The 15,896-nt window shown below is 42.3% G+C and overlaps 1 protein-coding gene across 1 annotated transcript in view; it reads right to left on the bottom strand.

The window, feature by feature from the left end:
- The window catches only part of LOC119648902 (ATP-binding cassette sub-family G member 1), a 102,334-nt gene extending 87,687 nt beyond the window's left edge, over window positions 1–14,647 (bottom strand). The window contains exon 1 of the mRNA XM_038050806.1: window positions 13,766–14,647. The gene's annotated coding sequence lies outside the window, so the exon portion shown is untranslated. The remainder of the gene's footprint in view (window positions 1–13,765) is intronic.
- Between the last annotated feature and the right edge of the window lie 1,249 nt (window positions 14,648–15,896).

Raw genomic sequence — 15,896 nt, 5'->3', positions numbered from 1 at the left:
TTCCAATGTCGAAGGTAAAGTTGTGCGGGCCTCGCTCAAGAAATTTTTGAAGTACGTTTCAGTAGTTGCAATGTCCTCCGGAAGGCGTCAGCTCTTACCAAGCCATGCGATGCAATGGGCATTCTGACGATGGTTTTCGTAAGGTTAGCGGTGTTTTGATCCAGCTCACAGCATCCCTAAGCAGAAGCAACATACATGAATTTAGGCTCGAACGCGCGTCGAGAACTGGGTCGCGGGGGAGTCCCAGGTTCTCCCCGTAAACAAATCCCCCATGCAACAAATTCCTCGCGGCTGACTGTCCGTGGGCCAAGTAGAACAAGAGGTAGGACTTGCGACCATGAAAGATAATCTTGCCCCATCATAGCGGCCTTTAGCGTCCTGTGCCCCCTTTCGTACATCACGTTTTCCTGAGCTTAGTAGGCGGTTGTCCTGTATCTTCTGGAGCCTAGGGGTTCGCCTAACTACGAGAAAATAGAGGATTCAAACTGGATTCCCTGGTCGGTGATGATGATAGCCGGCTCACCAAAGCGTGGAGTCCACTTTCAACAGAGGGCACTACCTGAAACCGTGCTAGTCATGTGATGGGCCAATGATGTAGAGGTGAATGGTGTGGAAGCGCTTGGTAGACCCCGGGAAGACACTTACTTCTTTTCTCACATGCTTCGAAGTTTTACACTTCTGATATGCGATCCACTGTCTGGCCCAAGAATTGATGCCTTGTATGTATGAACGGCCAGAAATATAATATTTCGCTGCGACTAATCAGGTCGTTGTCCGGATGCTTGGGTGCGCCAGATTGTGAACGGCGTTGAACAATCCTCTTGCGGAAAGAGGTCGGAATGTATGATCTTAATCCCTTTTCTGAGGTCTCGCAGTGTAATGTAGAGGTGGACCCAAAAATATGAAACTCCCTGGATATGTATTTGAAGTTACTTTTCAGGCTCTGAAAAACTACGTTGTCCTTCTGCGCCTCCGCCGAAATAGATTGTGGCCGGGATCTTCACTTCTTCAATACCTGATAAAGCATCAGCAACTACTATTGGATATCGGAGGTGAACTGGCTTATGAGGCTCAGGTGCCTGAGTTGTCGAGGAGAAGTTTTGTCGGGTTTTTGTTTTAAGGTGAATGTAAGAGGCTTGTGGTTCGTGAACACGGTTAACGCCCTGCCTTCTAAGGAATAGCGAAAGTATTTTATTGCGAGGTACGTGGCTAATAACTCACGATCATATGTGATATAGTTCCGGTAGGCGGGGTTCAGCGATGTATGTGGCATCGACGAAAGCAGCTAGGGGTGTATCTTATTGGAGAAATGCCAGAAACCAGGTTTCCATGAGCTGTTGCTTGGTTGACTCAAATGCCTGGTTAGCCGCTGTGGTCTACTCAATCAGTCGGGTATCTTTAGTTTTCTACCCCAACAGATAGTTGTTAAGGATCAATTGATGGTAGGCGGCCCTGGACGGTAGAAGTTTTACATATCCAAGAACTTTCTGAAATCCTTAACACTTTTTGGAAGTGGGAAGTTTGCGATTGCTTACACCTTGTCCGGATTCATTGGGATGCCATCAGGAGAAATATTTTGACCGAGAAATCTCACCCGCGGTTGGAGGAATTTCCACTTAACGTCGGTAATAAGACCGGCTTCAAGGAGACAAAAATGCAGCATGTGTCTTAGGGCCTGCATATGCCTTGCTTGAAGAACTCTTCAAATTCTTTCCGCGCAGCAGCAAGCTTCTGTGGTTTTAATGGACGCATCTTGGAAAAGATAGGAGAGTCGGTGGTGTGATGTAGTGCTGAACATTACGCTTAATTGACTCGGAGGGGCTACGCTCGATAGCTATGTTGCGGTATTTTCGAAGAAATGCACGAACAAGAATGATGGATAGAGTGTCGGATGGGCAAGTGGGGATCATCCCTGATAGTTGTGGGGTCGATGGGGGGCCTGCGTTGCCAATTCACTAATAAACCTGCTATAATAAAATGCCATGAATACGTTCGTCGAAGTCCCAAACAGGTCTACCTGCCTGTAGCCATAAGTGAAGTTGGACGATGAATTTGCTGCCGCCAATTTCAAAGCTTGTCGCGTTATTCGATGGTATTTGAATACCAGGAAAATCGAAACTTCAGCGCCTGTATCAGTTCAATAGTTACGTCTGCTCAGGGGGTCGTAAAGGGAAATGGACGTGGTGTTGTGCTTCGGGTAGCTGTCGCCCGGGCCACCGCCAAGTTTAGTAGTTTTTTTGTTGCAAAGGAGTGAAGGGCTGGTGCATTTTGTTGCCTTTTCCGCGAAAATTCGGTGGTACCAGCATAGCCCGATATCTGTCGAGGGTCCTAATAACTTACTACCCGAACGCCTAATTCAAGGAGAGGATTTTGACCTATTTCGCGAGTTTCGTTCCGGATAGAGACCACAAAAGGTGTTCGCCAGTTTTGCCACGATGGTTACTAATGCGGTCATTGACTGCAGTTATTACGTGGGTTTATCCGGCGCATCTCTCGACACCTCGCCAACTATGGGCTACGAATACACCTCGTGGATTGCAACGATCAACCAAGACGCACTAGACATACAACTAAGGAACACCAACACCTTACTGCCTATGGCTATAATGAACCCATTAATGTTGAACATTCAACTAAGTGACCACTTGTGTCTGCAAGCTTCTTTATATTTTACTTCAAGCAAAACCTAACAAAGGGCCTCCTGACATCATAGTTTACTAAATGTAACCTACTCAATTTACCTTAATATATAAAAAAATAGTGCAATGTATGTTTTATACTATTGTATTATGTATATTATGTGTGATGTGTTGTTTTGGTTAAATAAATGTATAAATCAACAAAAGAGAAGTGATCGCTGTGCTTAATGGGACAAAGCCAAGAGTCTTGAAGTTCTACCTACCTAACCGCTCATGACAGCCAACATGCTACTTTCACATATTCGTAAATCCTGAACATCTGAGATTTGCTCCAGGAAGTTTAAGAAGAGGATGTTCGTTAAGATGCCGTCTTGAGTAAAACAATTGCAAGTTGAGTGCTCCCTACCGTCATCATCATCATTAATAGGGCAACAACCGGTATCCGCTCTAGGTCTGCTTTAGTAAGGAATTCCAGACAGTCCGGTCTTGCGCCCAGATGATATCCCTAAAACCTGTCTGGCGACCTAACCGACGCCATCGCTCCATCTCAGGCAGAGTCTGCCTCGTCTTCTACAATAGATATTGCCCCTATAGACTTTCCGGGCTGCTAAGAGTTTGCAATTTTTCTTGCTAAGAACGCATGTTTCCGAGGAATACATAAGGACTGGCAAGATCATAGACTTGTACTCCCTACCGTAGCAAATCTAATAGTTAAAATTACCTTGTAAGGTATTAAGGAACACCTGGAAAGCTTGTACATTCCCGGTCCACCTATTCTTTATCGATTTCGAGTAGGTTTTCGTCAGTGTTAACATGGAATATATCTGGAGTTCTCTGTGTAGGAAGTGTGTTCCGAAGAGGTTAATAGGTATTATCAGGGCAACATATGACGGAGAAAAATGTCACGTACTACATCGAGGTCTAAACTTCAGTTTCACCTCGGTGTCAGTGACGTCTACATGCTATTTTGACTGGAGGATATGTAGGGATTTTATAGACGATATCATCATCTTCCAAACATCCCAAATGCGAAGATTGTATCCGCTTCTGGATTCGGAGAGGGCGGTTAATAGGGTGAGTCTGCTGAGTCATCGAACTCTTTCTAATCGCAAAATAGGCAGAATATGGACAGTCCCGAATAGCGGAAGTGTTGTCTTTACAAACACCAACACCGACCTTGATGTCGCTTGACGTACTAAGAGCGCTAAACCCGCTTACACTCTCTTCTCAAAAATCTGAGTATGAAACCTCAACATCAAGTGAAGACGCCAAACAAACAGCTCGTAGAAAATGAAGCTCCAGGCTTTTATCAACTCACGTCGTCCCCGCGCCATTGAGGTATTATTTCCTCTGACAATAAAAAATGAACAACTTGGTCGGCATACGGACCAGATACCCATCGACGTGTTGAAGAAAAGGCAGAGCTGGCAGTAGGTAGGTCACACACTGAGAAAGGGCGACAACTCAATTGCGTGGGATGACCGTCGGGTGGGAGTTTATGCTCGACCACACTTAATGCTATGCCAGTGTTGAGCATATAGCAATGAGAAATGCACAAAGCCACAAAAATTCATGACGACAGGAGCTCAAAACTGCCGCAACCAATTTAATTATCGCACAGTCAGTTAGAGAACAACAAAAGTGAACAGAGAAAGTTGTGTAAAAATATTATCAACTTTGCAATATATACCCAAGCGGAAAGGCTTTGTGTTAGTCTTATGTTCTCACCAAAATAAATCTTCTAAAAAATTACTGTTCATCACTCCCACCCCAAGGTAATTGCCCTTCCGCTGCTTCATATAAACAGTCATTGTCTTTTTACATATTCATTGAACTTCAATATCATTTCCAAAATATTGCAAAAGACTATTTACATATATTACTTCACCGTTTTGCATGTGCGATTAATTATCATAAGAAATAAATTTCCAAAAATATCGCAATTACGGCCATCAGCCTCCGTGTTTACTATTCGAAAATAACAGAAATTTTTCATTTTCCTTATTTAAAGTTGCAATTGTCGATGTTTTGATGCTTCATCCATCTACATTTCCTGTGTTAGTAGTAAAGGATTTAGCTAGTTGTTGCTCTACATTCAGTTTTACAATATGTACAGTAACAATTCTGATATTCGTACAAATTGGACACTTAAATATGCAAATCCCGACATTGTGTGTTTTATATCACCTGTAAAAAGTGAGTGCAAATAAATCCTAACCTTCTCTAATGTTTTCGAAGATATGATAATTACTGGATGGTTTATTTACCTTGGTCGTAGGCAGCATAGATAATAATTACATTTGAAAACGTTAGTGATTTTCAGTAGTTTTTAATAAGTATGTATGAAACTTTGTTAGGTTTCACAATGCCGTTATGTGGCAAAGTTCGCACGATTAGCGTGAGAATTTTTGAATGTTTAAATGGCCTATGTTGAAGTTGATTTTAATAATTAACATGTTGGAGAAATGTCTTCATTTTTATGTCAATTTTTAAGGGAAATTTATTTATTGATGTATAATGCGACATTTGTGGTATACGACTATCACTGGTGAAAGGACAAATTATTTTAATAAAAGTAGCAATATTTAAGGAAAGGATTCATTTACTATAAATAGCAATATTAGGATTGTTTGAGTGAATTACTGATAATTTTTCAATTCATAAAAATTCATTGGCTCGCATTGACTCCTTGTCATAATTTTTCTTTAATTTCAGGAAAACTTTGCCCCATTTGCCTTAATAAGAAGTTAAACCTGAGTTGTGCCTCAGATAAATCAAAGGACTCACTATACACCAGCACCTCTGCTTACCTTCGCACTGATACATGCAGGAACTAAAAAACTGATATAAAAATAAAAATCTCTCTCTGAGTTGAATTTCCGAAGAACAACTGCAACACAACTTATTCACTAAATAGATGCACTATATTTATATTATTTATGTCTGGTTGTGTAAATACCAACCCACGGAGATCAGGCTATATAAAACCGGATTTTTGGATTCTGTTTATAAAGGAAGAAGCTATTTATATTTTGTTCCATTTCAAATGGAGAACTGCATTTTAGACGGAACGCAACCACGGACTGAGGAAGTTGCTTCTTCCTGATGCACAGAGGGGCAGCATTTAAAATCAGAGGGAATTGGAAATTCCATTTCGACTGTTCAGAAGAAACTTCTTAGCTATATATTGAAATAAAGCATTTAGAAGAAAAAGACAGGCATTATCATCTGCTCTTGGATAGTTTGCTGCAAAACAAGGTGTCTGTGTAACCGAAATACTAGTATTGCTAATATCCGAACTTGTTCACTTGTTGATGCAATGATTAGGTAGCAATGATGAAGTTTGTGCGATGATTTCTTGGTGATATCGTCAATTTAACGTCAATTCAAAAGCGTCGGTCAAAGACATATCATTTATAAATTATTTACTTATTTATTTAGTTTATTTTTGTGATGACTGGAGCATGCTGCAAGCGATTGCATGTAACATGCTGGGCAAAAGGGTGTTGCGAACATTGTGTGATGCGTCACGGTATTATATTTCGTAGGCTACAGAGCTATCTATCAATCCATTACAAAGCTTGAATAGGACATACGTTTTAATCAACGATCTTCATTACCCCCGAGAAAACAGATTAAGAAAGTCAACAGATTCATCTGGAAGGCAATCACAATTATTATCGTAATCGGTATCACCCAATCGGAAGCATTTTCAAGAATATTTGGAACAAACGAATAAAGAATAACTGAGGGATTGGAATTCATAAATTGATACGAGAAACGAAGGATCAAGCCAGAGATTCTTAAAACTCAGGTAAGTAAGCCAACATAATGAAAATTAAATCATAATTTGTTATCAAACGTGATACTTGTATCTTCGTACAAGACATTCACCGTTAAATACTGACCATCCAGATAATAAACGGGTGGCGGGACATATGCTTTTAGTGAATACCATAATGAGTTGTGTGTGTGTGTGAGGGGAGGAGAGGCAAAGCTTCTGAGCACTCAGACGCTAGTGGTCCATTGCACTCGATTCCCCCGGCTGACCGAATATTCTGGATTCGTTTATGTTTCGTAGGATTTCCATTAGAGGATGTGATGCAACCCGCTGCGGTTGTAGCACGTCAGCACCAAAAATCTTATGTCTGACGCCTTTATAGGCGGGGCACCCACATAGAAAATCGTCCGTTGATTCAGCTTCCTCATGACAGGAAGGACAGGTATCATATTGAAGAATTCCTATTCTGAGCATATGTCTAGCTAGTGAATTATGGTCAGTCAGAATGTTCACAATACTTCCACAAATCTTCCTGCTTTTCGACAGGATAAAATTTGTCATATGTTTGCTTGATTCTATCAGGAAAAGTTTGGAATGTTTAGCAGCATTAAGGTTTAGCCACCTGTCATTAAGAGAAGCTTGTTCCCAATTTTTGGTAGTTGCATTAACCAATGCTACTAACACACCAATTGTTGGTTCCGGTCCGGGTATTCCTGAACGATTTTTGAAGTAATCAAAGGACTGCCCAATGCCCTCAATGCAGCTTGACTATCGCTACAGGTTGTGACGTATCTGCAATTCAACCGCTCGTCAATCATCCAAGTACGGCTATTGGATACCTTAGGATCGCATACACGTTAGCCTGAAAGACCGTTGTATATTATACTGTGTGAAATACCCACTTCTCATTTTTATTCGAGAGGGAGTCTCCTGCTCCATAGAAATATTCTACTTTTAAGCCACCGGCGTAGAAGACGTCAATATATTCTGACACGCATTCTTCTGGTTCGTCCCAATTTTTTCTTTGTTTTAAGATTTTGTACCAAATAAATGTATATGGAACCGAGAATCAGAAGGCATTGCGAAAACTGGATTGGAACAAATACCAGGGCTACAAATTGTGTAATGTATTCAGAGCTGCGCCGGATGTCGGATTCATGGCACCGGTGATACCCAGATGCAAGCTGATTTGCCTGAGGTTCTTTGGATTTGAATAGTCATTCTTTCCCAGTCCATGAAGACTGCCTTGACTTTCTGCTAAGGGGAAGGCACGTAGCCCAGAGCAAAACATCCTTGAAAAATATTTCTTAGAAGTCGCTGGGTACATGCCATCCATGCCAGGTGATTAGAAGTTTTCAAATCATAGTATAGCAGCTCTTCCCTTTTTATTGGTAACAACCACTCTCGTAGTATCACAATTCCTCTTGCAACACCTTCGTGTTGAAAGATTTGTAGAAACCGCCAATTCTCTGTTTTCCACTTTTGTTCTGTTCTCCCGGGTGGTGGTGTGTGTGTGTATGGTGGGGGAGAAGCTACAGCTTGTGAGCACTCAGGCCGTGTTGGCCCATTGTACTCGCCTCCCCCGTCTAACGGAATATTCCGGATTCGTTAACGTATCGCAGGATTTCCGTTAGTGGATGTGATGCTACCCGTCGCAATTGGAGAACATCGGCACCAAAGATCTGATGCCTGATGCGTCCATAGGCGGGGCATTCACATAGAAAATGTTCCGTGGATTCCGCTTCCTCATTACAGGAGGGACACGTATCATCTTCGGTAATTCCTATTCTGAACATATGCCCAGCTAGTGAATTATGGCCTGTCAGACTGCCCACAATACACCTGCAAGTCCTCCTGCTTTTCGACAGGATAAACTTTGCGGTACGTATGTTCGGTTCTGGCAGGAAAAGTTTGGTGTTTCGAGCAGCATTTAGGCTCTGCCACCGGTCATTATGGGAAAATTGTTCCCAGTCATACTCCAATTACTGGCTCCGGTTCCGGCATAGCGGAGGTTGACCTCTCTTTCGCTAAAGCGTCCGAGATTTCATTTCCCTCTATGCCACAGTGACCAGGTACCCAGAGTAGTTCCACCGTATTGAATCTAGACAGAGAGACTAGAGTTCAAACGGTTTCTGCATTCCTGAACGATTTTCGAGGTGATCAAAGGACTGCTCAATGCCCTCAGTGCAGCTTCACTGTCACTGCAGATTGCGATGCGCCTGCTCTTCAACCGCTCGTCAATCACCCAGTTTGCCACCCCGGGTGGTGTACTTCCAAGAGAGTCTATATAGATTCAACTCTGGAGTTCGTGAAAGTATCATCCGGTTTTCTAAGAGAGTCCAACTTATCTCACAGTATACTCTAAAGGAGTCTCGTTTCGAAAGTTTTACGAGCCCCTTATATTCACGATGCGAGTTCCGGTCTTCATCCTCATTGCTATTGCAACAACGATTTAGTCTGAGTGTTTATAGTTATCGGTTCCACCATGGTACCGTTTTACCGCGTTGGCAGGACAAACCTCTTGAAAGCACTTTCAAAGTATGCGATTCAGAGTTTCCAATTGATATCCTATCGCCAAAGGTGTCCTTAGTTGCCTAGGGAGCTCCACTTTGTCGTCAAGAGGTTCATTGAACTTTCTTCAATCCGTTCTCCGAGGATTTCGTCATTGTATTACAGATAATTCGCCTGCAATAGTCAGGCTAAATTCTAAGTAACGGTGATCTGAGAATGAGACTTCATCTAGCACTCACCAGTCTCTAATCAAATCTTACAACTTTGAAGTGCAGATTGTTAGGTTAATTACTTCACTTCTTCTTGGCCCTGTAGGGTGGTCCCCCAAGTTTGCGGTCATCAACGGCCGATGTTGAGGTACGATGGTCTCAAAGGAAATGCCTTTGCAATCAGTGATGGTGGTAAATTGTCGGCGTCTTATGAGAATATAGTCGATTTGCATTTTACTGTTACCACTGTAAAATATAGGAAGATGAGACAATCGTTAAATGAAGTTAGCTTGTGCAGTATATAATATTACAAGTGCACGGAAAGAAGCGCAACTGCAGTCAACTACATACCCACTCAGAAAGAGCGGGATGTTCCATATATTTCTATCTTCAGACGGGACCTTCGACATTTAAAGTAAAGTAGGACAGCTGACTGTAGTCCCTCCGATCCTTCCTTTACGTTAACTAACGCTGTAGTTATAAAAATTAGGTCTGCCTGTCCTGTGAGTAGAGATGATCCTGTCACACTAGATGCATGGGCGAGAGTCACCTACATCGCTTTACGACTTAAAGGATCGCTTCTAGCAAGATTGGATGCATTTTATCCTTCGAACTGGAACACGTACTCAGTGTACCATGCAAACATAACGTCCACTCGAGCAGCATGTTTAGGGAACAGCCATGACGACATATATCGGCTTTATAATATAACTTTTACAGAATTCATGGCGAACGAAACCTTGACAATTTTTACCTACAAGACGAACGTCTTTATTACGGCTATTCTATCTCAGCCGTTCGGGCGTACAATATCGTTGACATCTTTGATTTCTGTTTTGTATGGAAGCATGGGCCAACACAATCCCACAAGGGATTTTCAGACTGCTGTGCGGTCTCACAAGTATCCTCTTCAGAGGTAGAGCTGCAAATTGGAATTGAGATTACCACCAGCTTATCGGACGAATCAATCGAATCGTGAGACTCTTCGCCTGCAGTTAAAGAATCCATTAGATGATTGGGATGACCTTGAATTTTTATGAGGCCGGAACCAAGGTGCATGCCTGGATGTAGCTACCACAAAATTGTGCGTTTGTTAGCCATTTGGTTCGAAATTCCTCAAACGAAGAAAGGAAAAGCTAGAATTGCTACGTTGTGGGCTGAGATTCAACAGATAGACGTTGCGCAAGTTAGTGCAACGGAGCGAAGACGTAAAGAAGCAATTCCACCATTTTTCAGCTGAACCGATAGAGGAGGTGAGCATCCAGTGCATCTTAGGAGATTCTCGGCCTGAGAATGTGCGCTACAATTGTTGGCTTTCATTGCAGAGTATTGGCTAATTTTATCTCTTTTTTTGAAAGGTCTGTTTGTCCGGAATGGGAAACCCGAAACATGAAATTTCCTCAAGCATTGGGAACTTGCCAAGCTCAGGGTACTGCCAATTTTTAAATAAAGAAACAAAAAAAAATTTTCCATTTAGATCACAATGCATATTGCATTAATCTTGACCAATTGGTGAGAATTGACATAAGTAGCAGCACATTGTATTGCGGTGAAGTTTTAAACGCCCCATATCATTTGGACTTTTTGACCGTGAGAATTTCATTAGAGTGTCAACAAAATCGTTTCCAAATCTGTGAAATTTAGTATTAAGAAAACGCATTTTTCCTGGGAAGTTTCGCCTTTTTTCCTATTTAAAGGTTAATACCAATTAAAGTAAAGGAAAGCGGTTGGAAGTTTACAGTAATACAATAGAATCCTGGTAATTCGTATCGTGAAGAGACTGACGATTTGGTGCGAAATCGAAGCCCTGATGCCGACCGATCATATGGTTTCCAGAATTGTCTTTGAAAAGACATAAATAAGACGTAATCATCGAAGGAGAAGAATGGTCGATAAATGGCCATGAGTCTTTTCAGATTACAGACTTAACAATCTTCACTGATGGGTCAGTCATGGAGGGTGGATCGGGCGCAGTGTGTTCTCGGAGAATCCGATTATAGAACTGGCCAGACCCATCAGAAAAATGATTTTCGCATATTCCAGGCGGAGATAAAAGCATCAGAAGAAGGTTTGCGACAAAAATAGAGGGGTCGCATTATTCGAATCTGTTCCGAGAGTTGAGCGGCATTATCAGCACTAAATAGCAACGACATATCAAGCCAGTTGGTGTGGAGATGTCATCAGGTGCTGCTGAAACTTGGCCGACTGAACGAGACATTCCTGATGTGGGTGCCGGGGCATTGTAACATCGCTGGTGATGAGAAGGTTGACAGACTAGCTCGCCGAGTGTCTGGATCTACAGTGAGTTCTTGAGTGTTTTACGTAGGTACCTGTCATGGAGACTTAATCCTACGGTCTTCTTAAGACACGGACTGATTTTGTGACCACAATCAGAGCCCCGCTGTGATAAGCAGCAACGGTATCAGTCTATACCAAGTGCATGGCTTAGCATTCATACTGGTGGATGCAAGACATACCTAAATATCTACCGAACGAAGGAGTACGGCACCCGTGTTGAAACGCAACACCACGCCGAGGCCGAAGGTCTCTTCTCGCTTGAGCATCAACCACAACCCCCCTGAAACTCCCACTAGGGGACCAGCCGCAAACAACCGAGCTGTATTGACATACAACGGGAGTTCACCCGAAGTATGAGAGTCCAGGGGCTATCCTATCTTCGGCCACTTGATATTGGTTCAGCCGACAGGGCTGCCGCCCCGAATTCCTCACCACCACCTCTGAGCACCGGTCTGGATCTACATTGGTGAGGTCAGAACCAGCCCTTGGAATCCGACCATCTACTGTCAAGTTTATTCTGAAGGGTGAAATTGCAAGGATTCACGCAGTCGAGTGGAGAAATTTGGACTCTTGCCGGCAGGCGAAAATCTTTGTGGAAGAGCCTAGGGTCACTAGCGCGGCATTTTTGTTGTCCCTTAAGAAGTGGGACATGAAAACCCTAGTAGGATTTTTAACCGGACACTGCTCCTTAAACTACTATATGGAAACGATTGGGGTAGTGGTTTCGGCTATGTGCAAAGAGGAGGAGGAGGAGCCGGCCCTGCACTTTACATGCAGCTGCCCGGCATTTTCAGATCTCAGACGAAGACACCTTGCCAAGGTTTTCTTCAATGAAGAATCTGCACACTCTCTGCCTCTGGAGAATGTTCTCAGATTCGTTAAAGCCTGCGAACACCGTAGGCGGGAAGCCATTGAATAGGCGATTTACGGGGATAGTGCAATGGGCCTAAGACTGGCCTGAGTGCTCGGAGCTGCGGCTCCCCCCCGTAAACTGAACTAACTGGTGCGGAATAGCCGGAAATACGAATTATGGGGATTCCCCTGAAATACACTTCCAATTGCAACGTGTGAGACTGAGTTTGCAGGAATAGGGAGAACTATTCTTACAATTAATAGCAGGGACGTCTAGTCCATCCGAAAAGTTTGAAGATAAAAAATGGGAAACCTCCAGTATAAGTTGGGAGTCGAAAAGTTATATTCACCTACACTATAATAATCCAAAGCATAAAAACCATGATGTAGGCCTTCAAGGTATGCTGAGAAGTTCATGGTTCGGCTTTGGTAAGATTTGCCGCATGTAGCATATTGTAAGCGCGTCCGACCAAACGCAATCAATACTGACAACAATTGGCAGAGTTAGTTGAAATCTAAAAGAAAAACCGCCACAATACGCTAAACAAACGAAATCATTTTCGGATACTGCAACGGCATATCTTGCTAACTATTTAGGAAATTGTTAGATGTATGGGCAGAATATACTACGACATCCAACTGATTTTCCGAGTATTATTAGCAAAGATTGTTATCGTTTTCAATCAATGATTCACGGCCGCGACCGGTTCAAACGACAGCACTTAAATTATTATGGTTCATATTAGGGTACGAAAAACTGGGTCGATTTGAAGATTGCTGCGTATTTCCTTACGGCAGGAAATACATCTTTTATCATAAAAGTAATTAAAAATTCAGGTGAACAGTATCTAGGATGATATATTTATGAGCAATATCAATCATGTAATGTTCCCCAAAACAGCGCCGATATAATGTAGTGGTGTATGCTATTGGGCGTCATAATTTATAACATCAACAACATTTTGAGGATGAACCTCAAAATTCAAATGGCACAACAGCCGGGAAAATTTATTATGCAAAAACTACTGCGGCTAGCGTACCCCTGGGGTGTACTAACGTCACAACTAGAATTAGGTCTCATTCAGGGTTAATGATGAAAACAAACTGAATTTAATTTCGTGGACAGCGGCCCCAACCCCGAGCGAGAGTGAAGAATTTAAATTTGCTGGACTCTGTAATTAACTGCATTAGCTGCAGTAATCTACATATCTAGAGTGTCCAAGAGTCTTTCATGTTCTACATTTCTACGATAACAACACTAAATAAATATCTAATTTCCCCCCATAGTAGGTAGTCAACAAAGAACGCGAACTTCTGTCTGGGCGCACTGAGGTACTTATAAATATACAAACTAAATGGGTTTCATATGAGTGGTAAATAAATCGATCAACTGATACTCCTATTGGGTATTTTAATCGCATTCAGTGTCTTTTATGTTCCTCTATTTTTGGACTGTTCTGATGAATAATACTCACTTGATGAATGGTGGAGATTCTCGCGTGCAGGTCACTAATCAATAATGTTCGAAAATTAGGCCATATAAGTGCGTAGAATGCTTTAAAATTATTTCCGATAAAAGATATAAATTCGAACCGAGGACGCAATTGCTCACTTGGGACCGAACTAATCTCTCACGAGTGCGTGCACAACAGGCCGATTGCTGATTACAAAACGATAGTGGCTTGGGAGATAAATTTATTGGGGTAACGTGCTTCAGTAGAACTGACGGTTTTAAACTTAAATTCCACTTGGTTTTACTTTGAACACAAACTGATTTTTAGCACACAATTTTTATTCTAAAAGCACCCTAGAAAATATATCGAACCATTTTCCATTAACAATCCAAATAATCACACAATTTTCAGCATTTAAATTTATAATTTTGTGGAAATGTTAGTAACGAAACATGGATTAGTTCCCAACGGCCAACCGGACTGTTCAGCGGAAACCGACTTCATTCCACAAGAAATCGAATTAAACTAAACAACTCTGTTCTTCCGACTGACCATTAACAGTGGACGCAACGCACCGCGCATATGTTGATTAAAGTATCTTTCGTCTGCTAGCCAGTAGCCACCGCGAATAAACTCTGTTTGCAGCCAGCTAACTCTCGCGCCTACTGCCGTAGATACTTCCCCGATTGCTTTTTAATCGTAGAATTATTTAATTTACGGTTCCGCTCTAGAAATGGGCATTACAGCCACTATCGCACTATGCCACTGAGCGTGATGTGTTGAGGCAATCGATTTCGTATGAAACTGGTAGAATTCACCCTCGACAAAAAGATATTCTCCTGAGCAGCTGCTAGACAAAGCAACAAAGTGATGTGACGTCGAACACGGGAATGTTGCTACCGAAATAGATGCGTGCCAAGGAACAATGCAAGATACAGAACAGCTGAGCCGCAGATCATCATCTTGAGTGTGATTCCGGATGCTGTGTGATCATATTGTTGTATACTCGCTCAAATTCTGAATGAGCTGCAGATCCGATATTTTTATTCACCTCGTGATATTGTCATCATCTTGCACAGTTCGCGCTCGTTGGCTGCCAACTGAAAGATTTATCTGATGCATGCAACAGACACAGTGGATTCGATAGAATCTTAATCTGAATTAGTCAACCTGCCAGCGATATAAACGTTTTAGGAAAGCAGTGAAGTACATAAAAAGATTGAGTCGCTTGAGTTGCGTAAACTTCATATGCACGTATATAGAGTTGGGAAAAGATATCGCAACTTTAACTGCATATGAGAGGTGAATGTCATGCAACGTGGATCACTTCAACTATGTATATGAGTACGTAAGTAATGTTGGTCTGAATCTCAACCTGCCAGAATGTGGCAATATCCTTGCAACAGTTGCAATGGTATTTATTGCCCTGTATCAATATCTGTAGGTATCCCTTTGGGTTTAATTTGACGTTCGTCGTCCGCAAGGGTTGACTGAAGTCTTTCCGGTTAGGACTTCTAAAAGGTTGCTAACCCCAGTACGTAAATCTAGGCATCATCAATTGTGCGTCTTTCTAAAAATTAAAGCTCGAGGACTCCGTTCCATCCATTCCACAATAGACGTCCCAAACTTGATGCACATGGAGTGGAAGATGCCTTATGCCGTGCTTAACAGGATTGCCTCAGCTTCTTCTCGGTCGTCGGTATAATAGGCCCCTCAAGATGAATTACCTACGAGCAGCTCCACCCATAAGTCCATGGCGGAGCTATCCCTGCAATCCCTGCCTATATTAGGGTTGCTTCAACTGGCTCTCCAACATCCACATCGATTCATTTACGCGCCGTTATGTCTCCAGATAATTCTTTGTTATGAGATTGGCATTCACCAAATCAACCGATGACATTTTGAGGTACTTATGTCGAACCCAGACTGGGGTATTTGCCATCTTCTCCCGCCTGCACAAAACTAACAAAGGACAACAACGCTAGGCGAATTACACCATCCTTTTAAATTCTTTATCCATATGATCTGCAAGGGTTGTAGATATTTTGGCCTTCTGGCACCTCCGCCGAGAATTTCAACCGTTCGAGCCACACTTTCCGATGAGATCGCCGACGCATTTAATGCCATTTTCATTATTTATATTATCACCCGA

The sequence above is a fragment of the Hermetia illucens genome, chromosome 2 (genome assembly GCF_905115235.1).
Source record: "Hermetia illucens chromosome 2, iHerIll2.2.curated.20191125, whole genome shotgun sequence".
Taxonomy (NCBI): Eukaryota; Metazoa; Arthropoda; class Insecta; order Diptera; family Stratiomyidae; genus Hermetia; species Hermetia illucens.
The sequence above is the reverse complement of the archived record's forward strand: the minus strand, read 5'-3'. Positions and strand labels throughout refer to the sequence as shown.